General features: G+C 45.4%; 1 protein-coding gene across 3 annotated transcripts in view; it reads right to left on the reverse strand.

Moving 5' to 3' along the window:
• tgfb2 (transforming growth factor, beta 2) overlaps positions 1-480 on the reverse strand; it is a 69,941-nt gene extending 69,461 nt beyond the window's left edge. For 2 of the 3 annotated variants that reach the window (XM_063199630.1, XM_063199629.1), the window contains exon 1: positions 1-480. This exon is cut by the window's left edge. The gene's annotated coding sequence lies outside the window, so the exon portion shown is untranslated. The other variant, XM_063199631.1, reaches the window with a different exon arrangement.
• Positions 481-10,503: the final 10,023 nt, after the last annotated feature.

Consider the following 10,503-nt stretch of genomic DNA (forward strand, 5'->3'; position numbering starts at 1 on the left):
CAACTGGGTCCAGTTCCGCACTCCACACAAGCCTGCCTTTCACTTCCCTCACAAGATAAACTCCAAGAGCTCCTCACGCCGCGCCGTGCATCGCCTCGTCCCACAGCACACCGTTGCTCAGTCTGTTTAAGCTCCCCCGTCCTGGCGCACGGAAGGTGTCGGTCGAGTTACAAAAAAACGTTAGCGCACAACTTTTACGTGTCAACGATTGGCCAGGGAACCAGCGGAGGGACTTAGATTGTATGTGACAAAATAAGTACGAGAAGTGGATAAAAAGTATTATCCCTTTCAATAAATCAGAATAGTATTTACGCGTCCCTCCATCCCGTTCTACCAAAAAACAAATGAGAAAGTCGCAGTCCCTCCTTGGTCCGTGTGAGCGCGCGTGCCAGTACACAATATTAACTGGCTGCCGGTTGCAGGCAGATTTATATGGGACTAGCTTCACCACGTGCTCCCCCACGTTTCAAACGGAGGCTGTGGTAATCACTTTCATACCGGGGGACTCCGTCAACGTTGGGCTACGAGGCAATTTATTGTAAATATTTCGGCGTGCCCATCGGGACAGTGCACCGAGCAACATTTCCTCGGTGCGTAACTGGGTCCTAGAGCTAGCCGGGTAGGTGACGTGTAGGGATCATTTGTGTCAAGTCCAACTTGTGTCATAAGTTGGTTTCCTTGACGCATTTGAATAAAATGTATTACACGTGTTGAACTCGTGGAGTCGAAATCCATGATCAGCATAAATGTAGGCAACATTCAACAAAGAGTCTTGTTGTATAACTGGTTAACATTGTTATCAGCTCCTACTGAAAGGAGAGTGTGTTTAAAACAATTTGTTTTTCTTTGCAATGGTAGAAAGGAATGCCATGGAACGGAAATACATTCGAACGCAAGATTTATCAGGCAGCGAAGCAGGGTCAGCCTCCCGTTCTCTCCCAGGCTTTTCAGAGGAACTTGGAAAGCAGACAGCATTCTGCAGTAGCGCGTTTTCCCCGGTGGACCACGGAATGGCGCGGCAGCTTTGGTAGTTAAACTTTACATTAGAGCACGGAAGAGTGGAAACTACGTTGAGCAGTGTACTCCATCACCGTGGCGGTGGACCTTGTATCCATGATTTGCATGTGACGTCAAACGTTCTAGTGGACGGCTACTGGACGGCAAGAGTGCCGCATTAATGAATGGATTCCTATGGGACTCGCAACGTTTAGTAACTCATAACGTAACTTAGATCGCCGATAAACTAAACACCGTGAACACCCATTGTGCTGTTTGTTACAAAAACAGATAGGGTTACAACCCAGGCGTGACTTTTCACTGGATCTCAAAATAAAACGAGAAAGCTGAGGTGAATCGCGGCAACCAACTGGAAAACCATCAAACTAGCCTACTCAAGTAGCTGGATGAGCACCACGGTAAGTTTCTCATTTGCCATCCTTTGTATCATCATTTGTCTCTTAATTCGTGAACGCTAGTTAATTTAAGTCTAATGTGCAATTTCAGTGGCTTTTTCTGTTAGGTCAATGTAAGATGCTTTCCATGATTAACGTTAATTATCAGCATCATTACGCTATGATGGACGCTAAGATATTGCAGGCTGTAACATAAACACGGAATTCATAAAGCTCTTGGTGAAATAGCAAGGCTATGACGCTCATACTGTTAAGGTTCAAATTTAAAAATGAACCATGTGTAGGCCTACATCTCTAGCGCTGATTTCCCAAGTAGTAGGCCTACTCTCCAGCATGATGCATCATGAAATGCCAATCACCTTATCCATGCTGGCCTATTTATAGCCTAATGACATGCATAGGCCCACCAGTGTCGATGTTGTTGTCAATAATATGAAGTCCACCACTTTGTTGTGTTGTCATCCAAATTGTCTGCCCTCTGAAATCAGTCACACACATCAGAGGCTTAATGGTTTGGGAAGTGGTATTACGATTGGAGGGTTGCAGGTTCAAATTCCCATCCTACACCTCTCCCTTCACCTCCCATCCAGGCTGAAGTAGGCCTATGAGCTAGGCACCAAGCCCCATGCTGCAGGGACAGTTAACAATTCACTGTGAGTAACGAAGTTGCTTTGGATAAGTGTCAGCTAAGTGTTATCTTTCTGTTTCTCCAGATGAGAAGAGCGATGATCTGATGTCATGACACATTGGATGTATGGAAGAGCCAGAGGTCCAGCACACCAAGTCAAGTTTAGCCGATTTCAACCTTTTAATCACACCAACTCAATGTAGTAATCAGTTCATTCAATGGCTCAAATACTTTATTTTTAGACACAAAGTACAAATACATTTCAAGGTTTTGTAGGTGATGGGAGGGGATATCTATTGTGGGGTGGACATGTACAATAGACATGCAAGTACTTATTTATATTAATAAATGGTTATCTGAACTAGGCCTGTAATAGTCAACCCATTGATGCTGGATGCTGTGTACTCGTTGTATTGACCTAGGTGCCTGGAGCGACACAGCATTTAGGCATGACATATTAGATTTTTTTAAATGTGGGTATGTTAGAGCTGAATTAACATGTTCTAATGCAAGAGGATAGTCTTAGCTTTTGAAACTCATATTATGTCTGTATGTGCTTCAGAGACTTATTTAGTTATTTGGGTTTTTTATAGGATGAGGACACCTTTCTTAAAAGGGGCATAGGCAATTAGCTGGCATTTTGGTGCCGGCTGAAATGGGTTAATATTATTTACATACAGCACTATCCCCATACCAGTATACCCATGTCACCTGAGATATACATTTAGTGGAGACAATATAATTAGTTAGACTAGACTGAAGATTGACAGGCGGTCATGGGTAAGTGGTTAGAGTGTCAGCCTTGTATCCCAAAGGTTGCCGGTTGGACTCCCGACCCACCAGGTTGGTGGGGGGAGTTAAGTAATCAGTGCTCTCCCCCATCCTCCTCCATGACTGAGGTACCCTGAGCATGGTACCGCCACACTGCTCCCTTGGGGGCGCCATTGGGGGCTGCCCCCGTGCACGGGTGAAGCATAAATGCAATTTCGTGCAGTGAACACTTGTGTGCTGTGTCACAATGTCAATGGGAGTTGGAGTTTCCCAGTTGGGCTTTTCACAGAAATGTTCTACGTTGTTGTATTAGTACAATAAAATAAGCAAGACATGTCTGGATGGACTTCATCATTTCAGTTATTTATTATCACAGCTACTCACCATCAATGACAACCAGGGCTCACCAGCCAACCAGACAAATGCTGGGAAAATTAAGTTTTGCTGGTAGAAAAGAAAACATACTTGGCACTTTGACCCATTATTTAATGTACCGGTATGTTTGGAGATTAACATACTAGCCATTTTGGCTACTAGTGATTTAAAAAGTTAATTTAGGGCCCTGCTGAAAGCTCCAACAACTGGCACAGGTGATCAGTGCATCAGGGGAGGAATGTAAGGATAGGCCCGATGGATGAGGGGACCAGCATCACTGATGGTGAGGTCCTGGTGCTGCTGCAAAGCCCAAGCGAAAGAAGCCTTTCTGGACACCTCTTCATGTTGGCTCCCCCATCTAATTAAAAAAAAAGAAAAGACAAACATGCTATTTAAATGAATCTAGCCATGCATTGTAATGTACTGGTACAGTACTGAATAATTAACTCCCTTGGCAATATTGTCTGAATTAAAATGTGATGTATAATGTCAGAAAATAACACTCATCCCAAACTTACTAGTCATGTATTTACCTGTGCTGCTGGGATGCAATTCTTGGACGTCATCCTGGCCACCATGACTCATGGTTTTAGTTTGGGTGCTGACCACCTGACTGATGAACCTGCAATACTAAACAATAAAAACAATAAAAGATAAATAACAGGTTTGTTGTGCTTTTCTTTCTCTTGTGAAGGTCATCTTTTCAAATGATTTATTTAATCAAATCAAATCAAAATTATTTAATCAAAGTATGTAACCGACATTCTGTCCTATGTGTTTCTACATGTGCAATGTAGGCTAATGCAACACCGATTTGAAACATTGAAGTATGTCAAAGTCAGCTTTTATTGTCACTTTCTTATGGTCATACAAGGGAAACGACGTTTTCTCTCTACCATGCCAGGACATAGGACTGACAATTACAGACAGACAGAAAGTGCAAGACAGGACAGGTAGCAGTGATGGACTGGTAACATAAGTGGTCAATAATAATACAGTACAAATGAACATATTGGACATGTAAACAGAAGATAAGATATATAATTATATTTCACAATAGCCTACATTGTGCAGACGTGGCTGAAACAACAATGAAATCCACTTGGATGAAACGAAGCGAGAGAATTCAAGTTAACCTACAAGATACATCTGAGATGAAAAGATATGCTATTCAAAACACCACTTTGCGAAATGCCTGACACAAAATGTACCGTGCGTCTTGTAGCCTAGTAAGTTAGGTTAGCAGCATTATCTTACCTGTGCCATGCCACGAAGAAGAGGATGCAGCCGCGGTGCCCAGCCACCAATGAAGAAACGGTGCATAAATGTGCTTATTTTGCCAATGCAGAGGTTTGGTTTAAGTTCACAACTTTACTGAAGAAAATAAACACGGGATAAAAAAAAATATATCGCAGGCAGAGTAAGTTCATGGCTGGAAGCAAGCAACAACTTTCTCTTCTTCTCCCAGTTTCTCGTACCGCCCGTTCCCGTTATGCCATCTAGTGGAGCAGAATACATTTTAATAAATCTATGATTTGAACACATCCACCGTGGCCAACCTAGCCTGATAACGCCAGGTACATATCCCGTTTTTAAAAAATACAAGAACTACGTGTTTCTTTGGTATTTTATGGTCAAAGTTGTCTTCGTCTGCATATAATTCCTATGTACGAATGTGTACTTCTGCCGTCCAGCAAAATCGATTACGTAATATTGTGACGTCAATGCAAATGATGGATAGGTGTCGGGTCAAGGCCCTGCCGTGTGTCTACCAACGAGCAGCCGCACCTCAGAAACGTGACGCCGAACACAGGCGTAATCACTCTCACCTCTCCTTTCCAGTCTCCTCTCATCCTCCTCTGTTCTTGTCTCATCCTCCTCCACTATCGCCTCCTCTCCTCTCCTCTCCTCTCCTCTCCTCTCCTCTCCCACCACCCTATCACCCAAAGCGCAAGGGTGATTTATGCTACCACTCTTGAGAAAATCCCCAAATTTTTCTCATCATTTGCCAAAAGATTTTTTTCTGGGATCGGTCCACTTTTCTCAAACACCATCCATGCAACTCCCACCATCCCCGCCACCTCACACCCACCCCTCGGCCCGGTTCCCCCCAACAGCAGCAATCTATCACTGGTGACAGCCTCTCAGAAGCCTGCTGACCCACCAGCACACGGGTGTAAACCAGATGTTGTCACTAAATCAGTGCCCACGCAGACAGATGCAAGACAACAGGGCAAGTGTGTGCTGACGTACGAGAGAGAGTGAGGGTGTGTGTGTGTGTGTGTGTGTGTGGGGGGGGGTCTCTTAGGTGTGTGTGTGTGGGGGGGGTGGATTGGGATGGAAAAGGTACTTTGGCTGAAATGATGCATCATGTGTCAGCCCATGTGTTAGTGCTACCGGGTCTCTGCCAGTGAACCGCATCATTGTTCAGTATTGCTCTGTCTCTCTGCCTCTCTCTGGGGGTTGGGTCTGAACTTCACTCACTGCACTTACTCTACTTAGATTTTTTTTTTTTCAAATATGGCATCAAAAAGCTGTTACTTGTTTGTATCTGAGTAATGTTCAAAGAATTACTCTTCTAACTGGGCAGCATTTTGGCCAGCACATTTCAACCACTAGTCCAGTGGGCCTCCATCTCACTCACTCACTCACTCACTCACTCAAACTCACACCACTTTCAGTCCCCTTACAGAATGCTAGGAAACGGTTTCCGGGGCGGCACTCGTAGGTAAGGTTAGTCATGATACCCCCAGGACCTGTCATCGCCTCCCCTCCAGAGTCTGTCCAGGCTCACCTGCACCAAAGCTCAAGTCCTCCTCCACCATTATGACCCCCTTCTCTCACTACACTAACACCAGCCTCAGCCCTCCACCAACAACCAACAAGCAAACACCACACCAGCTCATGCCCTAGCCTCAGCTCTGTCAAAACCCTACTCTTCACTAGCCTGATTATCATCGACTTTCAAATATCTTTGAGACTTGGTCTGACCAAAAGCATAACAATTACCATTTCCCAAACGGCATGGTTGACCTGCCTCCCTTGGTTTGCGATTGGTTGTTTGCTTCCTGACAAAGTGGGAGGAGTTCTTGATTTTTCTGGAGCTCAGAAACAATATTTGTATTGCTCCTGGCCTGACTGGACAGGTAGCAGGCGTTGAAGGCATGGAAAGCGGTGGAAGTAATTAGGGGTGTAACAGGCTATACAAAAATCACGGTTCAGTACGTACCTCGTTTTTTGGGTTCACGATTCGGTACATTTTCGGTACAGTATAAAAGCAAAATACATCCAAACTGCTACTTTGGGTCGGAGATTTCATCAGTGTACTTTTCTCAAAGGCTCACAAAGAACAAACTTTACACCTGTTAAAAACATGAACAGAGTTGTCTGTCAATCTACCAATGTAATGTCAATCTGCCTTTCGGTACAGCACTCTTCGGTTCGATACAGGTCTGTTCGGTTCGGTACAAATACAATACAGTGTACCTTTACAGGCCTAGAAGTAATTGACTTTGTATGGAAGAGCAAGCGGCACAGGCCTTAAAAGCTGCAAACGCGTGTCCAGCGTCAAGGGCGTGTAAAGGCATTAAAAAAGAAGTTGAACTTCTGCAAAAAATGTAATGAGCCAGGTGGGCGGTAGCAGGCGAGCCTAGGTTGGTCGCTCTCCCTGATCGAACGCCTCTTCAGGTTGAATCGTTTGCCGCATTCATATCCCCATATCTGTGCTTTCCGGGTGGTACTGCAGCGTTTTTAGCTCTCTCACCTGCCCCTCAGCCAGCTCACATCTAACACGCAGGGGTGCGTTCCAATATGCGACCTTGTGTCCTCCACTTGTGCTTGTGGCCTCGTACCAGGAAGTAATAGGTCATGATGACATCACTGACAACAGCTTTATATTTCAATATCTCGCAAAAGCTCAATTGTTCAGTCATTTTCTCATTTGCAAACTGGATAGTGAATGAAGAATAGTTTCCTAAAAATTGTTTTGGCTTGGCTGACAGTGGGGAAACTTATTTGTTTTCTTCACAGAGGAGGGTCCAGAAGGCGGGGCGAGGCCACAAGCCCAAGTGGAGGACGTAAGGTCGCATATTGGAATGCACACACAGGCGCCTGAGAAAGTGGTGCAAGTCTGAGACCCAGAGATAAAGAGGGCTAGTGGGCTGGTGTGTGTGTGTGTGTGTGTGTGTGTGTGTGTGTGTGTGTGTGTGTGTGTGTGTGTGTGTGTGTGTGTGTGTGTGTGTGTGTGTGTGTGTGTGCGCGCGTGTGAGCAAGAGAGAGAGTGAGAGAGACCAAGAGGGTGCATGTTTGCCTGCTTGTCTCTTGTGTGTTTGCTTGAATGTGTGTGTGCGTATGTTCAGTACAGTAAGTTTGTGTGCCTGTATGCAAGTGTGAGGCTGATTGTGTGAATGTGCTGCTGGTGTGGTAGTCTGATGGGTGGGTGGGGTGGAGGTTGTGGACAGTGAAGACACATTCTCCGTCAGTGTGTCAACAGAGGCAGCGGAGGGCTGGAATTCCTCAGTGACGGGCCACAGTGTTGGTGTGACGGATGGCCGCTTCGCTTCACGCAGTGCGCTACAGTACCGTATAGTGTACTCGCACTGCGTTCCGTGCCACCCGCCCCACTGCTTTGCTCCAGCTCCTGCTTTACTAGGTCCGGGGTGGGGAACCTTTTTCATCCAAGAGGGGCCACTTCAAATTTTATATAGTCCTCCCAGGGCCATACTATGAACACAAGCCAGGATTTCCACCTGCACTTCAGGCCTGTATTCAAGGCAGCCACCTTTACAACAGACCCCACCTTCACTAGGTCCCCTGAAAATATAATCTCATTGTATTGCAAATGTAATTTCTAACATTTCTTTACAAAACATGTTATATTTCATGTGAAACTGCATAACATAAAATGATGTCAGGGCCGGGTAAGACAGCCTCAAGGGTGGAATACGGCCCTCGAGATATAGGTTCCCCACCCCTGACGTAGGTGCTCTATTAGCAGTGGTTTTCAAAGTGGGGGCCAGGGACCACCGGGGGGCTGCGAAGGGGTGCTAGGGGGGCCGCGACAGGTTGGAAGAAAAAGTATTGCAAAATATTATAATAATTTATTAATGAATGTACACCAAAATAAGCAAAAATAAACTAAACACTATTCCCATTGGTTGAGAACTGCATTATAATAATCTATTACATCTCTGAATTCTGTATTTTATAAATGGGGCGCTAACCAAGGGCGCTAGATTGTGAAAGAGAGTGCACACACAAAAATGTGTGGCACGGCCCGTGTCTGGGGGGCCTTGGCTGGAATCTATCGGTATATGGGGGCCTCGTCATGGTAAAGATTGGGAACCCCTGCTCAATAGTGCAATTAGAACGGGCCACCGGCCTGGTGGTCCAGCCTTACTTTAAGCAGATGCATTTAAGATTCAAGAATCATTATTGAATCATTATTGTTTATCTCGGAAGACATTTATCCTGGATGTTCATGCAAGCTGCAATATAACACACCAAAGGGCCTTGGTCATGTAGTGCAGGCGCAGGGTTTTTGCTTACAGTCCCTAGAGCAATATGAGGTGAGTGTTTTGCTCTGAGCACTATGACCATGGATGACATGGAGCTTGATTGTGCTACCCTCTAAACTCCCTAACTAAACTAATTAGACCATCCGCTGTTCCTCAAGTCTCCCCTCAGCACTCCACATCCCTTCTCTGCAACCCATCCCCAGCCCTCTTCAGCTGACTCAGGCCATGTTCCTCCTAACAGCGATAAGGAGCTTGGCAATCGTTTCCACTCTTTTTGAGTGTGTGTGTGTGATAGTGTACGAGTGTGTGTGTGTGCGTAATAGGGACTGTGTGCTGTGTGTGTATGTATGTACGAGAAACATACTCTGTGTGTTGTTGGGGGGGGGGGGGGGGTGCAGGGTGGTCAGGTGGTCAGGGTGGAGTGGAACAAGCATTAGAGAGAGGTGAAATCATGAAATAATAAAGACGGTGAAGCGTAAAAGAAAACATTACTTCCACATGGGCAAACGTAACTTCCATATCGCCGCAAGATGGCAGGAGAGGTAGAGGGGTCAACAGAAGAGCACTGCTGTCACCATAGCAACTTAGCAGCACGTGACATCTGGACAGTTCTGCCTGTAAGCACAGGAGGTGGTGTTTACCTGTGTGCGCAAGCCAAAGAGAGCTCCATCATTCCAACGGGCTATCCCACAATGGCATAGTTACTGTTGTTTGCTAGTGAGGACCGGCTTATTTATCCTTTGTCAGTCACCTCACTGGGTAGTAAGTATCTCGGTACACAAAAGGCATCGTAAATGACCTTTCTCCCCATGACGTCAAACAAGTTCCGTTTTGAAGCCAAACAGATGCAAACAACTACCAGTTTCAGAAAACAGCAGCATGTATGTCTAAGGTATGTCTATGGCGCCAGATGCAATTGAGACCTGCTTTGAATGCATTGAATCAAAGGTATCTGACGTCAAGTGAAAAGCCCCATTGACTATGGGGTCACACAGCAAGCCACACACAAGCTATCCCTACTCTAGCACCACTAAGCCCCAGTCACCTCTTTTGTGTAACAAGACTGCCATCTTGTGGACATTCTGAGCTCAGGTTTAAGGAGACTGGTGAAGCCCTGGATGAATACTTGAAAGTGAAGTGAAAGCCCAACTGGGGAAACTCCAAGTCCCGTTGTCATGGTGACACAGCACTCCACAGCACACAGTGCTCACTGCACACTAAGAAATTGCATTCATGCCTCACCCTTGCAAGGGGGCAGCCCCAAATGGTGCCCCAAGGGAGCAGTGTGGCGGGACGTTACCATGCTCAGGGCCTCAGTCATGGATTAGGATGGGGGAGAGCCCTGGTTAATTACTCCCCCCACAAAGCTGGCGGGTCGGGAGTCAAAACCGGCAACCTTTGGCTTAGGGCTACAAGTCTGACGCCCTAACCGCTTAACCATGACCGCCAAAGAATTAAAGAGTAATCCATCCAAAAGGAAAATAATGTTTTTGTTAAATACAGAGGCCCTGGTTCCATTAGTGTTTATTGGTTGATTATTTATTTATTTACTATTAGCATTGATAGAGAATTAATAAGGTATTGGTGGAGTTTTTCATACCATGGATTATTTTTGCGTTTCTGTTTTGTGACAGGAAATATATCACTTCTTCAGAGATAAAGCCATCAGCATTATACACATTTGATTGGTCAGTATGAGTAGTTAAAGTATGTGATACATCTGATGCAAATACAATCTGTACATCTGTTCAATCTGTAAAGGCGGATTCAAATTGGGCTTTTAATGTAAGAGTCGTTGACA

Source organism: Engraulis encrasicolus, chromosome 5 (genome assembly GCF_034702125.1).
Source record: "Engraulis encrasicolus isolate BLACKSEA-1 chromosome 5, IST_EnEncr_1.0, whole genome shotgun sequence".
In the NCBI taxonomy this organism is placed as follows: Eukaryota; Metazoa; Chordata; class Actinopteri; order Clupeiformes; family Engraulidae; genus Engraulis; species Engraulis encrasicolus.